Below are 27,559 nucleotides of genomic sequence, written 5' to 3' on the forward strand. Positions count from 1 at the left end.
ACGAGTGCCCTGTATTTCCTTATGGTGGCCAACGACAGGAGGTTCCAGGTTTCGACGCTGTACCGTTGTCACTAATCATGGTACCACCATAGGGTACAATTGCAGTAACTTTCAACCAACACACCAACACATGTCGCACAACGGCGACGTATACGGGAGCCTACGGCCGTTGCTCGTCATAACCTCATCCTCACCCTGCGACGGCGTGGCTGCCCAGGGGAGCCACCCACTCAAGCAGTGGTAGCAGCTTGGCGGCCCGGCACAACCGCCCGCTCAAGCGGCGAGGGTGGCAACGGCGTGGTCACCAGCCCACTTGCCAATCTCAGCCGATCGCGAGGGAAGGGAGAGGGATCATCGAGATAACCACAGTAGCACGAGGGTGGGTGGGAGGCTCGGGAGGGCTGAACCATCTTTTTCCACCTTTAAATAACAGGTGCATCATGTGACGGTTGTGGCTAGGAGAGAACAGAAAAAACAAAACTGACGGTATTCATGGGATTGTAACTTTTCTACTGGTGAATGGAGAATTTGTATAATTCCTAACATAGGGAATTATTATCTCTTTACGTCGGGACACATTATGGCAAAATGCTACAAACATCTGGGCTGAATAGAGCCTGTTGATCTAACAAGGCATATATATCAACACACCCTGGAACCTCCATTCCATTCTCACGCTCAGCTCCTGCCGGCATGCATGGCAGCCCGGACAAAATCTTCGCATGTCGCATAACCACTCGAAAATACATCCGTCAATGCCCCCATGACATCAAAGGCCTCCTGCATATCATCTGATGAGGTCATGTCTTCAAGCCAGGAGAGCAGGTTCTTGGACAGCCCCACCATCTCCTTCATGTTAGCCAGCTTCTCTTTCATCTGGATCTCCCATTTCTCGAGCCTGCCAGCGGATTCATCTTCCTCACCCATCTTGCTCATGCTGGATGATTTGCCCTTCTTGAAGAACTGCTGTAGCTGCTCAATCAAGCCAGTGTACACCAACATCGGCTGGACGATAGCGAAGAGCTTCTCGTCACTTGTATCAGAGGATGAACCTTCGTCTGACCGAACTGCCAATGATGACGAATCTGATGACAGCTTGAGGGTTGACCGCCCGTGCTTATGTTGCATGTAGGCGTGGTAGATGCCCCTCTGTAGGAACATGGGGCGGTGTTGGAGCCAACTCTCGTATGACTCCGACAGAAGGGAATAAACCATCATGAACTGTACAGTCTCCTCGGAGGACCCTGAACCACCACGGGACCCAGAGACAGATGCTGAAACTCGAATAGGAGAATCCAGTGTTGATGCAGAGCCGGACAAGTACGTGGTGACAGCCTTGGCCATCACATGACGCTGCTGGTTGGCACTTCCATCTGCAAGATAAGAAGCCATCTGGACCATGAATGGAAGAAACCGGGAGTTGCTTTCCCTTCCCCCACCTTTGCAGTCTGTGCTAAAAGAAGCGCCTGTTGCAAACCTTGCTAGCATCTGGAGGAGCCAAAAGCACCATCTTATGAGAACAATTATGTGTAATATGAATAAATAATCCAAACATCGTGCTGAGCAAAGTAAACTGCAGGTGATACTTTGAAATTTATTTTATAGACCGAAGTACTATCTGTTCTGCTTTAGATATCAACAATGTTCAGAAAGGCGCTAGGCGCTCTCTAGGCGGTGACCCTCAGCCTAGAGCCTAGGCAGGCCTAAGCGAGCCTAGGCGTTTTTCTAGGCGCTAGCATTTACATACATATATGTTTAAAAAAGAAAAGGAAATAAGAGATAAGTGGACTTTATTAAAGAGAAAGGTCTGTTAGCAGGCTAAAAGAAGCCCAATAGCAGTATTTTCAGTCCAAGTCCAACATATTCATATATATAGTGTGTAACCCTAAGAGACAACCCTTCTCTCCCATCCCAGCCGCCAGTCGCAGCTCATCCGCTTTCTCCCTTCGTTCTCTCCCGCAGTATCTTCTCTCCCGCTGCTTCTACCCGAAGTCCCTACCGATGGTTCTCCTGCCTCCGACGGCGGCAGCTCTTCCGCTCGCCCTTCGTTCTCCTCCCCCATGGCGGCGCTCGCTTGCTCCCGTCCCGCTGCTGCGTCTCGTCTTCCTCCCGTCCGTGCCCCAGCCTCCCCCTGCATGCGGCCTCCTGGCCGCGTTCGCAGCCCGCCCTCCTCCCAGCCATGCCCGCGCCCGCCGCTAGCCTCCTCCTGGCGCGCTCGCCGCCACCCGTTGTCATTCCCGCAGGCAGCGCAACCCTGGATCCGGGGGCACACCGCCTAGCCTCCACCTACCCCCTTAGGCGAGGTGGTGCCCCTCCGCCTAGCGCGTAAGCGCGCGTAGGCGAGCGCCTAGTAGCGCCTTGAATTTCACTGGATATCAACATGGCTTCAAATACTCCCTCCATCCCTCCATCCCACAAAGAGTGTCATTCTCACTTCCCGAGAAGTACATTTTCAACTTTAACCAAGCATATACAAGAGATTATTAATGTTTATGATACATAATAAGTATCATTAGATTAATCGTTGAATATATTTTCATAACAAATTTATTTGGAGATATAAATGTTGCTAATATTTTCTACAAACATAGTCAAACTTAAGAAAGTTTGTTCTGCACAACCCTATGTGACATTCTTTTTGGGACGGAGGGAGTACATCTTGACCCCTACTCCCTCCATTCCAAATTATAAGACGTTTTGACTTTTCTAGATGCATAGTTTTTGATATGCGCTTAGATATACACTATGGGTGCGCTTGGTTTGATGGATATCCCTAGATGGGAGATGGCGGTCCATAGACAAGCCTATGTTTGGTTCATGGGCGAGTTGAATATGGATATTCCTTGACAGAAGAATATTCTTCCAGATGCTGGATAAGCCAACAAAAAAATTGGCAAGAGAGCTCATCCATGTTTTCTAATCTTTGCCGTTAGTAAATAATTAAGGGTTATTAGTATGTTATATTATTGCTTACTAATTATGATGGCAAGATTAATTTTGATGCGCTAATATGTTGATTAGTGCATGTTTTATATGCCAATCAGGATAATAGTGGTGCTAATTAACATCTTATTTGTAGTTAGCTATTATCATGACAAAATTAGTGTTAGTGCATATTTATTAGTATAATTAGTTGTCATTTTCAAAAAATATAAATACAATTAGTCAAGTATTCTTATCCCATGCACTTTCATCCATCTAACCAAATAGAAAAATGCCTCAGCCAATCAATCAAACCAAACATGCAGCATCGATAACCATATCCCGAAATTCTTGGATGGCCATACGACCATACCCCATCTAGCCTTGTTCTCAAACAAAATACACCTTATGTTTAGATGCATAGTAAAAACAATGTATCTAGAAAAAACAAAACATCTTATAATTTAAAACAGAGGGAGTACTTTTGATCTGTGTATTAGTAACACAATTCAATGATATAGAGGCACTTATGATGAATGATGATTGATGAGAAATCACTGACATTTGAATACCATGAGTGGTCAACGATTTCTGGAACTGATAAGTATATTATTACCAATAGAATGGAATGACAACAACATTGATCACAACGATAAAAAAAGAAACAAGAATAAGCAATATGCTATCCAACTTTCAAAATATTCATCAGAAAAAAGCTTTATGTCAATGCAACAATTGATTTCTCAGGGACAAAAAAAGGCCTGCATTATCTTAGAACCTGGCATGGTATATTTCTTCTCAGCAAGAGAATTTAAACCAGGGCATGAAGTAAAGCAAAATCTAGGCAATAATACAAAGTGCAGTCCATACCAATTGAATTACAATGAAATGTATGATTAGGAATTTTTGCGTTATCTTAAAACAAAAATTTATTATAACTGAAGTCAGCATTACATACCAGCACAATGTCATATGTCAACAACCGGAGACGACTCCCATCAGCTCGTCCAAGTGAATTCAATTGGTCCCAGTACTGATCAACACACCTAGTGTACTGCCCAAGAGGAACGGATCGCCCCCTCAATGGAAAGATACAATTACACAATGTCTCATTGTTCCGCAAGGTAGCACCATCCCATTCCTTTTTTGGATTCTTCAGTGCAGCATCAGCTCGTTTAGCTTCCTGATGGCATTGGTAGTGTATGATGTTGAAGTGGCTAACAGTGGTGTAAACACAATCCCCACGGCCACTACCAGAACTTGTTGCACCTAAGTTCACTCGTTTACTGAATGCATATACTCCCAACATGTCTGTTGGTCTTAAGGTGTACCCTTCTCTACAAACCATACACGCTACACCATCCTCCTCTTCTTCCACATCATCCAAACCTTCAATTGTAGGCTGAGATACAACAATACGTCTAACTCCATCAGAAGCAAATTCTTGACGCATTCCCATTCCCTGGTATAGGGGAAAAAAGGGCAGTGCCCATTAAAATATGCATATGTAGAACCGTGGACCTAACAGTTATTATGATTAGAAACATTTGCAGAATAGAACTTCTGAAACAGGATGGATAACATCAGAAACATGGCAGCTGATGAAACTATAAGACTTACCTTTAGTAGCATCGCTCTTCTCTCAAGAGCACGGCGACGCATCTCATCCCTTGTAGCATGTCGCAGCTCTTGAATCTTCTCTCCTAGGAAACCATCACCATTATTTTCATTATTGGCTAGCGTATCCAAAAGATTTTCTGCTCTTGCACCAATTTCATTTTCACCAGGCACCCCTTCCAAAGCATGGAGCAGTGGTAATATGCCTTCTTCATCAATGCATTTCTGTGTAGACAGATGGCCCTTGGCCAGCCCCTTCAACATTGACAGAATGGGTGGAATAGATGGCAGTTTTAAGCCAGCTGTCCACTCTTCACTTGTTCTAAAGCCAGTCTGTCCTGCAGAAGCAAAGCTTTCCTTCACATGCTCAACAGCAGCTTTCGTAATGCCCTTCTCCAGAATAATATCCTTCAGCCTCTCACCACACGAACTAGTCTTGAGTGACTCTGATACACGAACAAAGTTTTCGACAGCAGATCGCTGTGTTGATGCCTTTTGGCTTATATTGTCATCTTTTGGATTATCTTCATGTTGCTTCTGCAATTGATCAAATTCAGTCCAGTCCCTAAGGTAGGGCTCAAAATGTTGAATAAGAGCTTCCATAGCTGCTGGCTCCCCATAGGTCAAGTACGGCAGGATCCTTGCCACCATCTCCTCATTCCTTTGTTGCTTGTTTGATTTTTTGGCACCTGAAGGATGACATATTCTGTCCAAAAACATGAGAACAATTTTCCTGGCCTCCTCACCAGCACCAGTCGCCTCAATACTAGTTGTAAAAACACTTTGGGCGATGCTTATGTCACTCTCATTAGCTTCCATAGTAAGACTTTCTACAATTAGTAGAATACCTTCAGCTGCTTCCATTGCATCCGCAGAAAATGCACGTCTAGCTGTCTCAAGCAGCAAACCCAAAGCACCCAGACGTAATAGGGCACATCTATTTTCACGGATTTTGCAACAATACTTGAGAAGGTTAAGAACAGAAGCCAACTCTTCTTGATTAGATCTGAACTCATCATCACGCAGGCTCTGCCGAAAAAACATAGGAACATTAATACAAAAGTGGTCAATCTCAAGCCTTGTTAACAAAACTGGAACACAAAATTCACTTTTTTTCAAGTTCATGTGGATAGCTGCTCAACAGATTGGAGAGCAAGGGATGAAGGTAAGGTAACCAACTCAATGTATAAACTTAAAAAGCGCATACCTGAATTATGCTCAAAATAATCTCAAGGCCTCCACATTCCCTAACAGCACCTGCTATAGCAAACTCAATTTCAGGATCTTGTGATTCCTCCCTTTCCTCATCCAGCTCTTTAATCATAGGCTCAGTAGCTTCACCATCTAAACCCTGATCATAAAATACGAATGTCTTATGAACATTACACTGAACCAATGTTAGTAAAGTCAGAACGTCTATGAATCCATCATGAATTGTCTGAAAGTGCTTAACCCAAAGATGCAAAGAATCACAACAGGCACAATAAATACTAAGTAACAGAAAGAAAAACACTCTCCTCCAGATTAGTTTATTATAGTACAACAATTTTATTTTAAAAACAGAAGGTGTAACAGGATTTGACAAATCTGTATGAAGGCACGCAAGAAATCAGCGTCTTATTGAGTATATGTAGATGCACATCAATATAGCAAATAAGCGACACACAGAAGTTCCAAGTACTAGTGGACATTATACTAGTTTAGTTTATTCGCCGCTAACAAACAGTTCTTATAGACAAGCATCAAGGTCCCTTTGGACCAAATAGGTGATAATCAAAATAAAATATTAAAGTAAAGAAAACAGAAACCTTGATCCCCATAGCTAACCTGCAGTCTGTAGGTCACTGTCATTGGCGGGCAATCTCTGATAGATGAAGCAGCAGTTATTGCGCTGACATTGGACAAAGAATGCTGAGTTTGACCATGGTGCTTCCTCCATACTTGCTCATAGACTTGGGAAATGCTCAGATCAAGTGAGATTATACTACCACCAACTAATAATTCCATACCATAATCATCCTCCAAAAGTCCAATTAAATCAAGCTGGTTACATATTTTGTTTTTCACATCCCGCATTAGAGGGCCAACATCCACACTGGAGTAAGGGTTCTTTGTCATAGAACCCCTGATGAACTCCTCTTGAGTATGTGCCTTGTTCAGTATCAAAAGATAAACAGGCTCTGGTTTCACTGGGCAAATCAGATTGCAGAGTTGCTCCACAATAAACTGCAAAAGAAAGTTTTTGATAAGACAAAACGGCAAGATAATAAATAAGTTATTCCCTCCATTTCTTTTTATAAGGTGCATTACGATTTGAGAGTTTTTTGTCACATATAATCCTTGTGTCTACTGACTATCTAGATAGTACTAGTAGTATATGGTCTTTTACTTGAGAGTTAAGCCTTAGTGCTTCTCTCTAAGTTACCTAGTTATCTCTGTTAAAGCTGTACCCAGCTTCTATCTTAGCATCTAGAATATGCATAGTATCTACTTTATGCAGTTAGAATATGCTGTAGTAGTTGGGATGCTTTCTTATGTACCAAGTTTAGTTTTCCTATATAATGAACCTAAAGGCAACCATGGTTAATTGCTGCCATCTAGATCCTGAGTCCAATTCCCCACTTGTATGTGTTACCTGGCCAACATTACTAGCTGCCAACATACGTAAGTCTGACTATATGCAATGAAAGCGAGCTAGTTTGCTTCAAACAGAACCTGCCTTCTCCCTTCTAAACTCCAGCTACTCTATTCACCTCTGCTCATCCTATAGCTGCTGCATTTCTAACATTTTCAAGAAGTACTTTGACCATTAATTCCTTGTACAATTATATTATCAACTACTACAAACCAACATCTTACTAAAAGATGTTAAATACAAATCTAGATGTGCACTAAACTTACATATAGTTTGACCAATTGATGACCAAAGTTTACAATGTTTAACTTTTACAATTTCCGAATTCTAATTCACCTTACATTCAAGTTCAATGTTTAACTTTTATGAATCCTAATACACCCTACATTCTGAAATGGGTAGCATGCATACTATGTTTAGAGTTGCTATCAAACTATAAGCACAATATCAAAAAAAAAAAGGTGCTCATACCAAAGACGTCCGTCTCTTTTTTTCCTTCACATGCTTCTGCAATCCAGAGATGCAAGCACAAATAAATTGACGTTTGTTTTCAGTACTCTCAACAAGCAAGCTATCAAGAAGGTCTTTCAAAAGACGATTGCAGTCATTAATTAACTTTGTCTTTTGCACAACAAGCCCACGGATCACCAGAAAAGCTTCCAGCACCTCAGATAGTAACCTATCACTCATAAACCTATGAGGGGAAAAAGGGTAAGGACATCGAAAAGTAACCAGGCATATTGGTAGCTTAATTAGGAGCACAAACAAGAGTTTTACCTTCCTCTGATATTGGGAATTTCAAGGAACTTGTTCAGGAGCTCAACAAGCTTATGGAGAATGAATCCCTGTGATATATCAATGCTTAGGCTTCTTTCCTGTGATTCAACATTGGACACTTCTTTTGTTATCAAAGAACATAATGTTGTCAAACAACCACGAACAGTTAGGAAAAGACGAGAAGACTCTGAATCAATCATGGTCCCAAGTAACTCAAAGTACTCTGCTGCACTGTCACCAGCTGAGAGTGTTCGAGGAAGTAGTGACATGAGCAAGTTCAATAACTGAAATTGTCTAGGAGTGTTTGATGGGCATAGCAAGCTTATGAGAGTGCATATCTCAGATCTTATTGACTGGGAACACGAACTTAAGATCAAGTCTGACACCCAGTAGCCCAAGGCAAATTTCGAGAAGTCACTCTTACTTGACTCCAGACATGCACGACGCTTCCATCTGAGTCCATATTTGAGAACCAGATAATCGGACTTATATGAATCATGACGTGCCTTCTGAACAGATCCTTTCACTGCCTGGGATACTTTGTACTGCCTCCGGACGAAATCTAAATATGATGCACCATTCTCCCATTCAGAATAGCTCAGAAGTGGAATATCCTGGCCTCTTCGACTTCCATAATGGATTTTTCCAGATATATCGGACTGAATCTTAGCACTGGGGTTATTAGATGTGTTACTAGTTGTATCATCGTTCTTAGAGTGCAACGTCAAGCTAGATACTCCCAAACCTGACTCTTTGTCCCCACCATCAGATTTTGGAGGCGTGCAAGCCTGAGAAATTATCCTCAAACAAGGAAGAATAATATGTTCCGAAATTGCAGGATGTTTTGCTCCAACCTTAATAGAAGAGAACAACAGTTGAAAGGTGACACGTAATCTTGCCTCCCAAAACTCATCCACAAGAGCACAAGTCTCTGATAGCAGCAGTAACTCTTCTCGTGTTGATTGTGCAATGTCCATGGAACGATGGTGCTCAAGACAATACATCACCTTCCTCTGAATCAAGTTGTTTAATTCCTGAACCGCATCTTCATCACTTTCAGAGAATGAACATAGCACAGCCCTAGCAAGAGTGCGTGCTGTCCTAGGGCCCTGATGAATGTTGTTTTCAAATAACTCTGATAAAATTCCAGCACTAACGAGCTGCTTCCTGCAGTATTCATGTTTTGAAAGCACTTGTAATAACTCTAAGCATTGTGTAACAAATGTAGTACTACACCCATAACAACTATTTGGAGACCTTGGTATTGAAAAGGCTGGTAATGCATTGGTATCACTAGAACTTTTCTGGTGCAGATATGTCATTAAAACACGGCGCAGCCCTTGCAATGTCTGAACACTTTTGCTCACAGAATCAAAAGCTGCTTTGCATTTTTCACCATATAGAACACCAAGAAGTGCAATCTTGCGATTTACCTTGCATGTGGGCCCAGGCAAGGACACCATCATCTGCTGGACAGCATCCTTATGCTGCGAGTCTATCTCGTGTTCACCTATGCTTGACACAAGTTTGATGAGAGGCTTTTTAAATCCCATCAGTTGCTGGTACCGCCTATGAGCATTTTCCGATTCTGACTCTATTGCTGCCAATCCTTTTCTCATGTCGTCATCATTTTCCATGTCGTCAAATGAAAAACTGGGTTTTGCCATGAAGTGGAATTCAAAACGACCATATTTGCTGTATCCACACTCATTGCAGAGGAAAGAATCAAGATTTTCGTAGTTAATATTTCTACACTGCCGGCACTGATATGCATTTTCATGGCAATTACTACATATGCCGTGCTTATCAGTGACAGACCTGCTACACCGTGGGCATTGCAGTGACTCAAGGGAAGAAGCTTGAAGATTCTCATAAAATGAATCAAGCTCAATCATGAAATTGCATGCTGTAATCGGAATGGGAAATTCAACCTTCAATTCTGTCTGATTAAATGCAAGATGGCAGCTCTTAGCACGCTTCCAGAGAGTCCAATTATTCTTCAATTCTGACAAGTCAGTCACAGGCCTGTTGTTGTAATACAGGTTGAGTACTTTCACCGATTTAGACTTACGAGCATCATAAACATTCATTGTAACTGACTGTATAGTAAAGCTTCCAGTGCATTTTATTATAATTCTGTTGTCAGTAAATTTAGTCTCGGACTTGAGGGTTTCGAGCTTCGTCCTTGAATACGGAACATCTGGACAGCTGCAGGTAACACAAGGCTCACTCTCTAAGTAATAGCCATCAAACTCCACTAAGCAACTCAGCGTGTTGTATATACGAGAATTTGGATGATTTGCCAATAGCTCATTCTGAGAATGGAGCGTGTCAAAGATGCAGCTTATGACCTCAGATGTCAAACATTTATTCACAAGTTCAGAGTCATTCTGCTTTGCACTCAAGTCATTCACTTTCCCAAGTAAACATGTCATGAGGTCAGTGTACTCAACAATGTTTTGTCCATATATTGGAAGATGTATCACCTTCTGTAGTAGAATTGATAGCATTGTCTCCCTAAGTGGGTTTTTTGCATGGTACCACACTCCAAATAGAACACATTTAGCCTCATGACGGACACCTGCTGAGTTCCATTCTAGCAAGAATATGTCAATAAAGTGTTTCAACATGTCACCTTTCTTGTCACTGAACATCTCTACAACCTGTTCCATGTCCACGCAAGATTTTTCCGAGGAACCTTCAGAACAATCATCAGCCTTCCGCTTCTTTTTCAAATCTGAAGACTGTGAGGTAGTTCTCGTAGAACCCCCGACGTCAGTATTCTCTGTTTTTTGTGCATTATGATTGGCATCTTTTCCTGAATAGAAAGCCAAATTTAGAAGCTTGAGAGTCTGAATAACACACTCTTCACTGAAATGGTAAAAATTGTCCATGAGAAATGGAAGAAGATCCATGTGCTTCAAGCAGAACTTTTGCCAATTCTTTGGCCTTGCCGCAGCCACATCACAAAGAGTCGACAAACATTTTATGAGCTTAACACTTCTCTCATAAGGCACAGGATTTCGGAAGCCTCCAGACTTGTTTATGATCTTATTAAGTTTCTTAACTTCATGGGAGTATTGCCACGAATCCCTCACACTATAGTAGTGAGTCTTGCTGCCACATAAATGAAGGAAGAGCCTCCTTGCATACCTCCGAACAAATGTAGTATGAGGATTGCTAATATAGCTGCAAAGCACGTCTTGATATCCATCCAACTTTAGATCCTTGGTGTTGGGAACCTTGTAGCATCTATCCTTCTCAGCAGACTTCTCCTTCTCTGGTCGAACCATACTATATACAAGCCGGAAAGTATTCTCCAACAATAATTTGTAGTAGTCCATGAACAGATCAGTTGGATGAGATTTAGCGTATGAATCTGAAAAAAAGGGAGAGAAATTTCCAGCTGGCAGTTCTCTTCTTATTGTCAATAGGGATCCACAGCCTGAACCAGAAGAACCAGCTTCTCCATTTATGGATGATGACTTGAAAACATGAACAAGTTGCAGCAGAATATCCATAAGATAATTCAAAAATGGCTGCTGCCTGAGGGCAGAACAGGCACGGACTAACTGGGAAGCAAACTCATTTTTATCCTGGTCAGCACTGGATGGCGGAAGAGTTATTGTTGTTGACGCCAGAACCTGATCAGGACCTTTCTCTGTCAAATCAGAGCTCCCACTTGACTTTGAATGAGAATTATCACTCCCAGGCTGATGCCAGTTGCGGAACATAAGTGTGAAGAACATGAAAACAAGGATCGATACTTCTCCAAAAGTGCATCGTGTTTTGGCAGGGAACGGTTTATTTACGTTGACTTCATCCATAAGCCACTTCACAAACTTCTCCAAATCCAAATTTTCTGGCTTTGAACTATCCATGAAAGGACCACCAACTGCAGAAGAAAGCCTGTAGAACAACTGCATTAAAGGTATGGCTCGGGTACCAGCAGTGGTCCCCATCCAGCCTCTAAGCTCTTCAATTAGATGGTTAAGTACCAGGGAGTTAATGGCACGTTTTGATGCAGAAATTGAAACAGTTGTCTGGTCTGTAATAGTCTCAGGTAAGTCTGCAGACTCATGTACATGAATTGGGGAGGTCTGAACACTCCTATCAGCATGAAGAACACCAGAATCCGTTAGCTCATCGACAGAGAAATGGATTTCACTGCCTTCACCTCCAAATGTATCAACTTCAATCGGTATTGCTGACATCGGATGATCTTTTGAATGGGGTGCTGGTAGGCGATCTGCATCAAGTATCTCATAGCAAGTTTCACATAGGTCAAAATCTGGACATATGCTACAGTGCCACCTTTGCCGAAGTATTGGAACGGTGGAACAGCCATCACAACAGTATTGCACTGATGATGTGGCAGGATCTTCTTCAACCATAACCTGAGAGTTTGCACTGGTGGAATTCATAACAGAAGCACTTGCTTTAGCTTGGTTTTCAGGAGCATCATCATTAGCTATCATTGTCTGCTTGGGGAAAGGGACTTGGAGAAATCGGGATGAGATAGCCAAACTGAAAACCAGCAATAAAACACAACTGAGAAAATCGTATAAAAAAAAACAAAGGAAAACTAGCAAATGTTAATAGTGGTACTCTAATTGATTTATAAACAATAGAAGACAAAACCACCTGCTAGAAGTCTGTACTGCTTCATATGGTGCAAAGAGCAGCTTCTTCAGCAGAGCAACTGCAGGTCCCACTGAAACTCTAGGATTTTCATTGGAATGAAGAGCCAGGCATTCAACGTAGCTATAAATAAATTCCACACAGGGCACAACAAGACTATTTATCGTCTGTGTGTCCGGCCTGTCTAAATCTAATATACCCCAGAAAACTTGCATAAGACCATCAACTAGTTCTGTACCTGCACAATATATAGTCATTATAATAGATATTTTTATGTTAGAAAATATTTGAAATTAGAAATGCTTCACATTTTCTATGCTCAAACTAGTAGATACAAATGTAGGTTGGAGAGTCAAGTTGCCCAATAAAGGAGTCCACAACACAAGTTGACAAAGTTGCACATCAAAAACAACAAAAGCAGCAGCAGAATAATTGCTGTGACATCTTTGCAGTTTCATATAATTTAAACTGCAAAAGTACTCCTGTTTACACATGTTAACCAGCAGACAAGAAGGATAACCTTCAGAATCATCTAGCCAACCTTCTTACGAGACTTAACTAAGCATGCAGGTTATCTCCAGAACAGAAATAAAGGAGGCAAATACAAATACAGCAAAAGAAGACAAATAATTGACACATTGAGAAATATCACTACATTCCAAAATGATTTTTATGTGCACGTAGGGGCCACATAAATGCAGCCTATGCCATTATGCTGATTGGTAAAAATTAATATACATATCTAATCCTGAAATCAACATGCAAAAGGTGAAATAAATCAACAGACAGCAGTAGTCAAATATCCCTTCTAAGAATGCAATAGTCAAGCAATACAAATTTGGTTAAACAAACAGAAGTACAATTAATACCATGAGTTTCAAGAAAAGAGGCCAGGTTTGATTTCCTATGCAATGCAACTTTGGAAACTGTATGGATCTGGGCTAGAAATTCTTTTATCACCCAGCTAGATGCAGCGCCTCCAACTCCAATTCTTGAAGTTATTGCTGGGAGTGATTTTATTACCCCAAGGAGACGCATGGTGTCCTTAACCTGTAGAAACATAATCCATAAGTAAACCAAAAATGGTGGAACAGAGGGAGAAATTGACCCATGGGCAATAAGATAATAGACAAACTGGTATTTACATGATAGTACATGTCCTTCTTTGGGAACACAGCCTGAAGGACACGACATGCAGTAGAATGTAGCAGAGGTTCCCTGTCACTTTGAAAAATGGTTTCCAATAAAGCTCGGCACTTCATATTATCAAGTTCCATGCCTGCATCAACCATGTCAGTAAAGCAGCTTGGTTGGCATAGCAGGTATATGCGTGAGAGAATCCTAAGGGCATCTGCCAGAACTTGCTCCTGGATAGGAGCAGCCTTCACGTTTTGGGGTCTCTTTCCTGATCTACCACCAGTAGCATTACCACCCAGTGCTTCCATATCAAGCGCAGCATCCATTTTTTCTTTCCATCCAAATTCATCTTTGGCTCGACCATAAATTTCAATACAATCTATCCTAGGTATAGATGAACCATCGAACGTTTGACCAACAGTAATTGTGAACTCTTCGTCTGCCTAGAAGTGATTCAGCAGTAGTAAATGGAATATCATACCATGATCTCATGCCTTCATCAAGCTTAATGACTCTATGAAAAAATGTGATCTCAGAAGGAATGCTGCTAGCAGATGTGTTGCCCACATGGATCCGGCTACCAACCATGACTATATCAGGGTTAGGATTCGAAATAACCACCTACAAACAAAAAATGGAGTGCCAAATGTTATTCCTACATCAATTGGTTTAGGCCACTGCATAAAACAAAATCACAGTACAAACAAACCAGAACATCCTACCTTGAAGCCAGCAGGTGTCAGACTCTCTAAATACCCATCATCTGATGTCAATCTTTGTTTAATGCTTTCAGAATCACCACTCTTGGTTGTTTCACTATTAAACTTAACGTCACATGTAAGGCAAGTTGTCTTCTCAAAGAAATCAAGTGGAAATTCTGGTTTTGTGCCAGTGTAAGCTCTACTGCTGAGTATGCTGCTGCCCAGTTTCTTTGTTTGCTCTGCTGTAAGGTTCGTCGAACCATCACCTCCACTAGGTGTATGAGAGTAAATATGAAGGCTTCCATCATCATACAAAAGAAGACAATGTGTTTTATCTTTGGATAAAGGCTTATAGGCAGCAACACCAACCACTGAAGAATTTGCACCAGTACTGTGCCTCATATTTTGTGCAACCAATTCATGAGGACCCAACGACACCACAAGAGGAGCATTTGATTTAAATTTCGATAGGCAGGTAAGGATACCACTGCCAGATACTAGCTCTCTCCAGCAGTAAAGCCCAGCTGGCTTGGATTTACCATCATGATCCTCACTTATATATGATAATTCCGTTATTGATGAAGAATCAGCATTCAAGCGCCCCATGAAGGTTGTACCATCCTGATGAGATACAAAAAGAAGCCTGTAGGTTGATGAGAAGTACAATGACAACCCTTTATGCATGGATATGACATCTTCGACCAAGACTGTTTCAGTCAATATCTTGGCACCAACATTGCCCTCCAATGTAATATTCAGCCTATATAAAAGGCCCCCTTCAGATAGAACAAGTACCACCAATTTCCCCATTGAGGAGGGGACGAGGGTTGCATCAACTATCACATCATCAGCTACAGTAAAATAATGCATGGGGCTAATATTATCCTGTGAGAGATCATATATCTTCACAAACAGGTTTGTTACTACCATGAGCTGTACCTGAGAACCTTGAACCCATTCCAAACGACGAATATATGCTCCTTCCAGAGCAAGTTCTATGGCAAGGCGATCAGTTACTTCACCACGACTATTTAATGTTAGTACTTGGCAGTCCTCATATCCAGCAACAGCAAGGTAATGGTCCACCAATGGATTGTAAACTAAATGGACAATTTCAAAGCGAACAATATTCCTGGAAAGGGGCTTCACATTGGTTTTGTCTGCGGTAATAGGTACTGCAGTAGGCTGTCCAATGATTTGTCCCACGTCAAATATAGCAACTTTATCGCCTTCTCCAACAGCAAGCTTACCTCGAGTGCTGATACCGAGCAATAATTTAGCAAGAGAACCATTAGCAAGATGTGACTTAAGCTCCCTAGAATTTGGATAATCAGCTTTTATCTTCAGATCCAGTGATCCACTTTTAAATACTTTCTTTAGTTGGAAGAAGTCAAAGGAATGTGACACCAGCACATCACCTCCTAACAAAACTTTCCTGTCTTTCAAAAGATTCAATTCCCTTTGGCTGAGTATAGTAGGCAGCAATTTTTTGCAGATTTCAAGCACCCTAACCTCAATATCCTGATTTTTAAGAAATAAAGGAAGCCCATTGCTGAATTCGTTTGGCACAGATAGCTTCATGGTATTATCAGCATCAGTAGAAATGTCATCTTCAAAATCAGAACCACTATCCAGAACCTGCTCCACATCCTCGTGATATGGCAATATGGGGTGGAAGCTGCTAGCAGCAGGCGGTGGTACAGTAGAGGTGCCAGCGAATTTCCGAGGTTTCAGACACTGACAGCTGCTACCTCTCACACCTCCAGCCCCACAGTCGCAGAAGAAACGGCTTGATCTGGAGTAAACTACACGATGCCCTCGATGACACACCTTGGCACAGACTGAACAGCAGCCTTTGGAAACTGTTAAGTCACATGTATAGCAGAAGTACCAATGCTGTTCCATGAAATTACTGCCACTGGATGTAAATGTGCACACTTTTGACGCTAGAGCTTTATCACTGTTTCCATCGTCTTCGTCATCTCTATCAATGCTCCCTAATTCCCCATCAGATGTACCATCATCTTCGTCTTCCTCACCAGAGCTAGCATCACAATCAACAGCAGTATTACTTACTTGATTCGTGCGAATGACAAGGTTTTCTGAATTTTTCAACTGTTTTAGGATGAGAGAACCTGACCCAAAACTGCTTCCAGAAGTTTTTGATGAAAGTCTCTTAAGCTCACTTCTACTTAGTCCAGTATCACCGAACACTGCCTCCACAAAAGAAAATAGAAACTTCAAAGTTTGCAGTTTACCCTCATCCTCAACCATTGTCTCCATCAGCATCAGAGTGTTTTCAAACAAGCGCTTGAAGTGTGATTCCTCACTTGATAGTTGAACAAGAAAATGGAAATATGCTCTAGCAATCTGGAGGTCATGTGACAAAAATGCTTGATCAAGTAATGGTAGCATAGAGTTGAAAAGGTGATGCTGAAATTCTTTGCTCAATGTTTCATATGGAGGACAAATGAGATGCTTAAAGAAATCCAGTGTCAGTTCTCTAATTGCAGTGCTTTCAGCTTTTACAGAGGGCCCCAATATTATAAATTCTAACCACGATGAAAAGCAGGGCACATCCATTCCAATAAATTTGTTTTGCAACTTCTCTTTAAGACCAGGACAAAAACCATTGCTTAATATATCAGTCAATAAGTGGATAATCTTCAAATTAACCTGCTCATATTTGCAATCCAAAACATCAATAAAGACTGACATATCAGCACGCCCAGATGCAAAAATACGGCTTGCTCCTTCAGGAGCTCCTTCTGCATCACCAAGGAAAAATTTAAACACCTCTGATTTAGATTGAAGGTCCTCCACTACATCAACAACTGTAGAAACCAAAATCTCTTTCACCCCGCTATCCATGCTACCATTCAAGTTTATGTCAGCCAGGAAACCTTCTAGCTGCTTCAGGACAAACAATTCACTGTATCTCGCAAGATCATTCCTGTTGTTAATTAGACTCATAAATATATTATCACAGTCTCCATGAACAGGTCCAAATATATGATCTGATCTAACTTCCATCACCATACCAAGCAATTTGGAAATAGCACCCTCATCAACTTGGTCCCCGTCTCCTGGTTGTGCAACCTTTATATATCCAGTAAAGGTTTGCATGATCTCATTTATCACCAAAATGCAAGAAAGGAGAGCACTGTTGCTAGAAATGTAGTCCGACGGAAATCCGTGTAACAAGCACTTCTGGAAATAATATTTTCTCCGCCCTTCACCTAGCTTTGTGGTGACTCTATCTATCCTTGATGAAACCTTACATATGGGTTCCAGCATTTCCAAATATGAACCAGATTTCTCAAAAAGAAGATGGTGCTTGGATTTGTCAAAGACAGAATGCTTGAGCAGCAGGGAAGGATAACAAGTATCCAAGGAAGACCTTTCAAGAAATGACAGATAAGCTTTCTTAAAAGTACGAAGGTAGGTCTCCAAAAGAGAAGATAGGATATCCAAACAGTGTCCACTGTTCTCAGTTATGTAGATAGACAAATTCTTCCCACAAGTAAATAGGTCCTCGCCATGAACCTCCTGTATTCTTTGTGAATCCACCTCAGATTCTCCACCTGTCTGCTGCCTCCAAAGAACAGAATTAATGTGAGAGAGAATAAAGGAAATCCATGCTCCTTTCCTGGGAAAATCCCAACTCTCCAGTGTACTTGAACCAAGAATATCAGAGTGCAATAACTTTAGGAGTTGAAATATTAACGCAGGTAGATCAACACCAACATGAGATGAAGCACCGCTGCTGATACTAAGAGCAAATGTTAGGAAGGCATTGACATCGGCAAGGTCAGGCTCCAGGTAATAATTATTCGGAACAGAATCATTGCCTTGACAGAATATACCAGAGAGAGTACTCCAGCAAATCAAAAATATATATCTTTCCACAATGAGATCATCAGCAACTTCAGGGCTCCTACCACTCCAAGAACCAAGGATTTGTGACATAGTTGCACCCAAATAAGCCAAGTTCAAGCCCAAAGTTTCAACAGCAGCTTTATCAAAATAGAACTCGGCATGAACTGGAGTAACATCAATTAACTGAGGGAGCAAGTTACTAGCTACAGAACTCTTTTTGATAGAACCACCAAACAATTCCTCAACAATAACAGTGGCAAGGGATGGCAAGCAGTCATTCGTGGAACTTGACTGGCCTTCCTTCAACTGGATATCCCACAATCTGGATCTTAACCTTGTAAACAACCATGATGGGTATGTGAAGGGGTACAGCAACATATGGCGCAGGACAAGCAGAAGCCTTGATAGGAGCAATGCCCATCTTGTCAGCCCAGCCACAGTTACACCAGACACAGGCTGTTTCATTTTTTCTAGGGAAGAGAGTACAATTTTGACCAAATCAGCCTTTTCTGACTCTGTGGTTAAATGGAATGCTGCCAAAACAATTTCCAGATGAAAAGGACATGGGAGACTTGCACAGAAATCACTAACATTTAATGAGCTGGATGATGTATCATTTGCCTTCTCCAAAAGATAAGTAATATACTGAACAAAAATCTTTCTTCCGAGACTAAAACCTGAGTTTGATGTGTAAGTCATAGCATGCACAACGAGAGCAAGTGTGTAGTGGTTATAGGTATACTTCCCACTTTCAACATTAAACACTTTTTCCACAAGATATTCCCTTAAAGAAGCAGGACATTCATCACAAACAAGAAATGTTTGTAGAAGTTCAAAACAAGCTGCATTAATGTGTGGTAATTTATTTTCAGAAGAAGACATCATATTTCCAGTGCTGCTTTCATCAGGGAAGCAAGCTTGGCACTTAAGTATTGAAAGAAATTGATCTAGATGACAGGTACTGAATTTTCTGCAAGCATCCATATATATAGCACTGGACCACTCAGGAGACAAGATGGATGTCTTCATAAAGCACATCAGATCAGCAGCTAACTGAATAAACCCCTGCTGGCTGTTTGATGGACTGCTCCCAAGAGATGTTGACTGTTCAACACTTTCATTTAATCCTGCAGGACGTACTTCAGCAAATAGATTCCCAAAAAGTGCATCTTCCTCATGACTTGCCACAGACTCCAATTCTGACACAACAGCTTGTTTTGTGCAACTCAGATGTTGCTTCTCACTTGTCAATGATTTCAGTCCTTCTTCATGGAGGAAAAAAGTGAGATGTACTAAACCACTCAACCATTGATGTCCTGAAGGGAAGATAAGCCATAGATACTCCTCACATGTATATTTCTTAAGCAATGGTACCTCCTCCGAACGGATATGACAAAACAGGTCACTTGTATCTTTGTTGCATGAATAATCCATGACATCTTTGTCTGGTTTGTCCCTGTCAACACGACTTGTCCATCGTTTGGCGTCTTTAAAAAGTTTCAGCACAAATTGAACAATGTGAGGAGAGTAAGCTAAAGGAGGCACCAAGCAAGTACCACATTTTTCATATCTCCATATATTAGGACTGAAGATTTCCAGCATGGATGAAAGAATGCATACTTTAACTGTGCAACAGATATTACTGTTGCAAACACTAATGTTTTGCATTACCTGTAGAAATTCTTCCAGTATCTGCAGCAAGATAGTGCCAACACCATCTACAGAAAAGACTTTGTCATGATTAGAGAACTTGAACTTCAGTCTGAACAAGGCTGGAAGACTATCAGCACATCTTGCTACCGAGGATAACATCATGGCATCAGAGGCATCAGGAGGGAACTCCATAGTGAGACCACAGACTAACTTCAAAATTCTTTGGGTGAAAGACAACCTCAAGTCAATGTTTATATCTTCAACCATTTCCAAAGCAGGAAACTGGCAAAGCTTCTGCACCAGTGTAAGAAGGCGTGGCATACAACGTAAGTGAGCAACCGCAAAATGCTGCACTAATGGCACCATGGCATTTGGAGATACTGCACTGCATGATTGGGTATTCTCTAAAATAACATAATCTCGCTGCAAGTATTCTGGTAATAAGGCCAAACAAAACCGCTTAAGGTCATCTTCACTTTTCGAGCAGTTGAAGCCTGGTAACGAAGAATTGAAGATAAGTAAGAACTCATCAAATGAAAAGCTGCGCATAAAACATTGATTCCCTTCGCATGGGAAAGGCCCCAGGAGTTTACCTTTTATATAGCAGAAATATTTCTCTTGTGGGCTCATGCGCTCAGTTTCAGCTTGCACAGACGTCCACTGTGCAATGATGTCATTTATAATGCTGGGTTCCAATGAGGATGCCTTATTGAGAGTACCATTAAGCAGTATAGATTCCACAAAACAGGCAACCTCATTCTACAAACATGTGACATAATTGTTAACAAATAAATAGTGCAACAGACTTCCAAGCATCTATGCAGAATTCTGGCTCAACAAAGATGGAAACAAAATGGTAGCAGCCTATCAAATTATTCTTAAGATAAACATCTTGTAAATTTTGAAGGTTGGAAACTCAGACGAAAATGGTGTGGTGCCCAAGGGGGCTGGCGCCCTCTCTATCTCAGCCGTTGCATGCGATTGCCCCCGTCAACTTTAACGAAAAACAGGTTAATGGTGGCATAGTAAAAAAAATATTTACAGCAGATAGAACTGGTTGTATATTGGATTTCTGTGTAGTAGCAGATGATGTTGTGTTGCAGATTGGTGTATACCTGGTTTTTTTGTAATATAACTTTGTATTCCAGATCACTTTGTGCTTTAATTAATGTATTACAAAGCTCCACTTTATGGTTTCCATATTATTGGGCCTTACAAAATCATATGTGCTTTATAGCCATCATGCTATCTGTATATGGAACGCAGGTACCATGGTGTGCAACTGAAAATTATGGAACTATACCATGAGTAGTTCAACAGAGAAGAATGAACCCCATACAATAACATAAGCACATCATTTTGATTCACAGAAGTTATACAAGTACATATTTCTTTTTTTTTTTACTGGATGTCCAGCCTGCTGTCGTTAGTGTCTGTTTGAGCAGCTTTTCAGAATTCAATCCAACAGTGTGGATAAGCAGGGCGCCAGCCACCAGAGTGCCAAATGCATACTAAAACTCAGAATGATAGCCCCAACTATTTAAAACCAAGCCAATAGAACTTACCAGTAAGCCAAAGTCATCACACACATATGATGATTTTTCTAGATGTAAGAGACAAAATTCCAAAGATCTCTCCACAATCTCCACAACTGTTGGCTCCACTTGCTCCACTGATAACAAAAGGTGAGAATAGAAAATAGAAGTGAGAAACAGATCAAATCCTAACCTACACTAGACCTATAATGGTTAAAGAAGGACAGGAAACAGCAGAAAAGAGGCAATAATATTGGGGAAAAATCTATTAATTACTATCTAATAAGTGTGAATGAGTACTCCAGTAATCATAGGCAAGAAAAAGAAAATGATTTCAAAGAAAGGCAACTTTGCAACAATGGTGTACAAGTTCTACCATTTTATTTATTCAACACCAAGCATCAAAAAGAAGTTGAAGCTTCAGTGCTTTCAGTGTCATTCAGAAGGTCACTATGCTACTAAGGGCATGCCAAATATCAAGCGAGGGGCATGCCCAATATCAAGGGAGTGACATGGAATGCAACAGAGATTGCTTCCTAGTATCTCATCGAGAATCCTGTCAAGATCTCCATAATCAATACTCCAGTCTGAGCACCATATCTGATATAACAATCTATTTACAGAACTAATTTATACATTTCTCATCAATCAATAAAGTGAATAAGTGAGACGGACTGCTAGGGAGGAGAAATGATACATCTCAAGATAAACCCACTGTCTAAGATGGATATTAAATACTAAGTGCAACATAGACAAAAAAAAAAAGACCCCCAGAAGAGAAAGATACACCATACTGAAGAGCACAACCAAGAAGGCAACAATCCACATGCTCAAAGGTACAGGAATGCAATAAAAATTAGTGTTTCTTCTAGGAAGGAGCAGAGAAGTATCCAAAACACAAAACCATAGTCCCTCACTAAAGGATAAGAGAGCAGAAACAGAAGGAACAGCAAAGTATACCTGCCATTGGAGAGGATTTGGACAAACCCATCCTTTAACCACACCCAAATCCATATCCCAGCTACCCATTTTACACCTTACCCAAATTTGTCCACACCTGTTTCCCCCATACCTATGGCGTATGGGTAATAGGACAGCGCTAGTGTCCAGCAACAATGGCGGCCTGTGCCTGCTTGTCGAAGTTCTCAGCGGAATCGGGGTGTGTCGAGGCAATGGCAGCATTGGCACTTGTGGTTATGGGCAGCGTTTCAAGCTTTTCGATGGCATCCTTGGCATTCTTGATAAGCCAGTCAACCCCGCTGCCATGCTGTACACAGAAGGGAGCAGGCACTGGAGCTCACAAAGCAGCTGCTGCGGCACGACAAGCTGAAGGAAGTGGCCCATGGTGTTGATAACGACCACCTCCACTGTCATCATGTGCTTCATGTACTCCGCCACGCCGGGGGGGCGTCACGAAGTCAGGCTTCACCTGGACGACGGTGCACGGCACGGTCTCAGCGTCGAGGAACCCCCGCTGGTCATCCAGGAAGATTATCCGGACCACCTCCAGTGCCACGCCCAGGCGCATATGGACAGCATGCTCTTCTTGAGTGCTGGAGCAAAGGAAAGGGTCGCTGGCGGCGTTGGGGACGAAGCCCATCACCAAGGCATTGAAGTGACGACATGGCATCCAGCATGCTGTCGATGCTCTCCCGCTCGAAGCCGCCCACATACCCCTTCTCCAACAAGTTGATGTGCCTGGGCGCAGCCGGCGTTCCATTTTCTGAGAGCTTGAGGGGCGGCGACGCGACGCTTCCCTTGCGTGCAGGCAACGGCAGGAGGAACTAGGCTGGGAACCGAAAGTGACCGGATAAAACGGGTTTTCCCCTCCCAATACCCTCTTAGCGTGTGTTTGGATAGGGGGTTCAACTGGGTTGGAGTGGGTTGAACCCATTTTTGTAGCTGTTTGGTTTGGGTGCCAGCAAAAGTGGGTCGAACCCAAATGGAATATCCGCAGTAGATGAGGTTGGCTCAGCACCTTGAAATTGGGCGGACCGGGGCGACCTAGATGGAGCAGCTCATGGTGGGAGCATGGAACAACGGCGGCGGCGCGACACGCGGAGCAACTGCCGCTGCCCGACACGCGGAGCATCTGCGGCTGCGCAACCAGCCACGGCGCCGCGCGGGGCCTGCGGTGGGGAGCAGCATCAGCATCGGCGCGGCCAGATGTGGCGGCGAGCGCGCGGCCCTTAGTATGCGGCGGTGGCCCTGCAGTACGCGATGGTGGCCCTGCAGTGCTCAAGCGCTGGCGGTTGCCGCCCTGCTCCTGTTTCCCTTCCCGACGCGCTGCTGTGTTGCAACTGTTGCAAGCTAGAGAGAGTGTGGGACGGAGGCTGGGCGCGCGGGGACGAGGCACCCCTGGGGAAGAGCAGCAGGGTACGGCAGAGCAACATCATCGGCGAAGGAACGGTCGGCCATGAGAGAGAAGAAAACAGAGAAAGGAGGAAGAAGAGGGAGGAGAGGATGACAGGTGGTCCCCACACGTCAGCTACCTCATCCCACCTTTATTTGCCTTGGAACCAAACAAGGAACTGGGTCGGACCTATCCCTAACAACCAAACACGAGATGGGTTCAACCCAACCCAAAAAACTGGGTCAGGTCCAACCCGACCCACGTGGTCCTCGAACCAAACACACTCTTACAAGTGGGTACGCCCATATCCTACCCATTTCAAATGGGTGAAAGATTTTCGATCCGTACCCTACCCGTTTAGCCTGGATACGGATTTGGGGATGGACATTGGATACCCAGTGACAGGTATACCGCAAAGTAAACAAGGCTCAGGTCACCAAGGGGCTAATCCACGAGCTTAAAACAATGCTGAAGGGGTGACAAAAAAATTGCAAGGTTCAATCCAAATCTCAAAAGTTCTCTCCAAACATTAGAAGTCTTAGGGTTTCAAGATGATAGAGATCACACTGGAACAAGGGAAACATGAGGAAACTAACAAATTCATTACCCTTGCTTGACATAGAATAGATACATTGGTAAGACCTTACATTTGGAGCACTTGACCTCTAAGAACAATCTTTTAATCCAAGGAAAACTATCTCTTCACACTGGGTATATATCTATAAGGAACTTAACCGAGCATCAGCAAACAATGAAACTAATATTCTTGTTTTTCTCAAGCCTATAAATTGTTGGAAATAATCCTACGTGTCTAGGTGCATGCTAGTGTCTAGGTTCATAGCCTTTACTTTAGCTAAATCTCAGCATGGAATAGTAGGCTGATTATTTGGGTAACATTCTGCATTAATTAGGAGGCTATCACAACAACAATTTTACCTCTCAGCACTATATAAAGCTAGGAGGAAAATTAGAAAAAGGCTAAGTCATTCCAGCCACCAAACCCACAATGTTCATGTTGTTCTTGTGTGTGTGAATGTGAATTCCTGGTGATCTGTTGGGGGGCTATTTGCCTTTCATAAATTACATAGTGAAAGAGAAATCTGGTGGAGAGTATCATTCTGAAATCAAACAGCAACCAGACAATTATAGCTGTTAACCTGAATCGGTAAATCGTGGTCTGCTTGTTCATGGAACAAAATTTATATAAGATTCTTATAGGCCCTGTTTGGCACAGCTTAAAGTTAGGAAGAAGGTAGCATTTCTCAAGCTGCCCACAGCAGCCGCTTAGTGGAGAAGCTCGGGCCCAGAAAAGCTAACTGTTTGGCAAATTGGCTTTTTCTCTAGCATCCATGGTGGCTTCCACGCCAGATCTTGGAGATGGAGACGGGGACGGCCAGATCTCCGAGATGGAGACAGAGATAGCCAGATCTCACAGGAAGGTGGGCTGATCTGATGCTGCACCCATCTGAAGGGTGCAGTGGCGGAGGGTGAACCAAGGGGGGGTGCAATCGTGAAGGAGTCGATATGCAATGAGAAACCACTCGCTGTAGAAGGCAAGCTCGGTGGTTCCAGCAAGTGTCGTAGTAGCGCCAACGGCCGAGGTCTCACGTCAAAATAAAACTATCTTGCAAAGGTTACTCAATTTAGGAATTATAACAAATTATGATAGTAGGACACATCTTATTCTATACCAGCGTGATGCACCATACTGCTTTCACGCCTAAGATGGGAAGTCAAATCATAAAGGACAATAGACAAAAAGACTAGCTGCAGTCACATAGGAAGCTTCTGTCGTTCATCCAAGGTGACCAAAACCCCTCTGTGAGCGTCAACTAGCCACACTAGCAGAGAGGGGCAGAAGTCCAGTATCGCCTCTACGAGGCGCTGCCAGTGGAGGGGAGTCAAAGGCAGAGGGGAGGTCACTGGTGGCTTAGGGGACTTGAGGGTGGTCACAGGGCAGCTCAATGCCACCAGAGGAGAACTTGAAGCCGTTGGACAGTGTGGCTGATGGTAAGTGGCACGAACAGGGTAGTGGAGGCAGAGGCGGAGGCCGGTGCGGTGGGAGGAGGCGGAGGCTGGCGCGGTGGGAGGAGGCGGATAGCACGCGGCTGTGTGCAGGGCTGGTGGAAAAAGCTAAGAAGCTGCCTGGGGACTGTTTCTACGAAAAGCCAGAGTCCAGATCATCTCTGAGGAGCGTTGGGGCAAAAAAAAGGCACAATTGAAGCAACGTGTTCAGCTGCCTGGAAGCTTTTTTTTATGGGAAGCTGCTGAATAAGCAGTTCTAAACAGGATTTTAGTCTTGCTATTTTCAGCAGTGCTCCAAAATCTAAACACCTAGCTCCATAGTTGGCAAGAAATGGGAACCACAGATCACCACTGCATCAACTTCTACCAAATGATAAATATCGGTAAAGAAAAAATGTGTCCAATCTACACTGACTGCTGATCATGCAGTTCAGCCACTGTACCACTGAGAACTCATCCTGATAACCAAGCAACAACCAGTCCAATATTAGGTAAAGGTAAATAATGATTCGTCAACCACAGGGAGAAGTATAGTGAACCTGATCCATGCATGAAGCATGCATTTTTAGTGCAACTGTGCATATAAAGTTCTCAAGTGGCTAAAACTAGTTGTAATGGGTCTCTTCGTAGTCATAGTATCAAAAGACTCACAAAAATATATAGAGAAAAAGCAAGCATTCATGACCTCATGGCACCCAAGGATGACAAAGAACAAGCAAAACTATAAACCTCACATCACACAAACATAACAGACTGAAGCAGAATGCATAAGTGGACCATGCCCTAAAAGAGTGAAACAGAAAAATATTTAGGATGCCTAAACCTTTCTGACAAACAATTTGAGACTGATACTAAATATTAACCGAAGAAAAGCAAACAATATTATAATGTTATATAGATCAACTGAGAGAGTGTGAATTATAGACTAACATCATATCTAATTCCAAAAGAGAAATGAAGCAACTAAAACATCATATCAAAATCCAAACGAGTAAAACATCCTATCAAAATCCAAAAGGAAACGAATCAATTAAGGATATCTAAGTTGCTCCACAAGAATGAATATGAAGCTTTCATCGATCAAACAGAAGGCGATACTTATCTTACTCTCTAATAACCATAAGCAATTTAAGATCACACAATAAAAGGTAAAGCAGCAGCATCGCGTCTAGTATAGCACCCCAACAGTTATAAATCTACAACCCCCGATAGTAACAGCAAAGCTACCACCCATGGTCCACACTCCACAGCCACCACCCATGGTCCATGGAATCCATCTTAGACAGAGAGACGGGAAGGAATTAGCGGGCGGGATCGAGGGAGCACACCTGAGGCAGGGAGGACGGCAAATACGACGGCCCGGGCGGCAGCGAGAACGGTGCGGGCGGCGGCTGGGTCAGCCGACTGGCCGGCGGCGAGGGCCCCCGCTAGGGCCTCGAGCCCCGGGCGCGCCGCGGGCAACCGGAGGCGGCGTACCGGCGGCTCCGGCTCCCCGGAGGCAACTAGGAGGTCCAGCATCGCCGAGATCTCCGCCGCCGCCATGGTGCGATCGGCGGCGGCCCCTATACAGAGAGAGGAAGCAGGCGTCGGATCTACGCCCTTGTGATGAGAGGGTTTTGAGTGATGAGATAAATTAAGAGAGAGGAGAGAGATGTGCATGCGAGTGATGCGACTACCGGAGGAA

The 27,559-nt window shown here is 42.8% G+C and overlaps 1 pseudogene; it reads right to left on the reverse strand.

Moving 5' to 3' along the window:
- Nucleotides 1-37: 37 nt before the first annotated feature.
- Nucleotides 38-27,559, reverse strand: LOC136532012 (auxin transport protein BIG-like; annotated as a pseudogene).

Source organism: Miscanthus floridulus, unplaced genomic scaffold, assembly GCF_019320115.1.
Source record: "Miscanthus floridulus cultivar M001 unplaced genomic scaffold, ASM1932011v1 fs_504_4_5, whole genome shotgun sequence".
Lineage (NCBI taxonomy): Eukaryota > Viridiplantae > Streptophyta > Magnoliopsida > Poales > Poaceae > Miscanthus > Miscanthus floridulus.